Genomic DNA, 283 nt, shown 5'->3' with positions numbered 1-283 from the left:
AAGGAGGAAGGAAGGAGGGAGGAAGGAAGGAAGGAAGGAAGGAAGGGAGGAAGGAAGGAGGGAGGGAGGAAGGAGGAAGGAAGGAAGGAGGAAGGAAGGAAGGAAGAAAGGAGGAGGAAGGAAGGAAGGAAGGAAGGAAGGAAGGTGGAAGGAAGGAAGGAGGAAGGAAGGGAGGAAGGAAGGAGGAAGAAAGGAAGGAAGGAAGGTGGAAGGAAGGAAGGAAGGAAGGAGGAAGGAAGGAGGAAGCAAGGACGGAAAGAAGGAAGGAGGAAGGAAGGAAGGC

Source organism: Nannospalax galili, unplaced genomic scaffold (assembly GCF_000622305.1).
Source record: "Nannospalax galili isolate Female #2095 unplaced genomic scaffold, S.galili_v1.0 scaffold78, whole genome shotgun sequence".
Classification (NCBI taxonomy): domain Eukaryota; kingdom Metazoa; phylum Chordata; class Mammalia; order Rodentia; family Spalacidae; genus Nannospalax; species Nannospalax galili.
Note: the sequence above shows the minus strand (reverse complement) of the source record.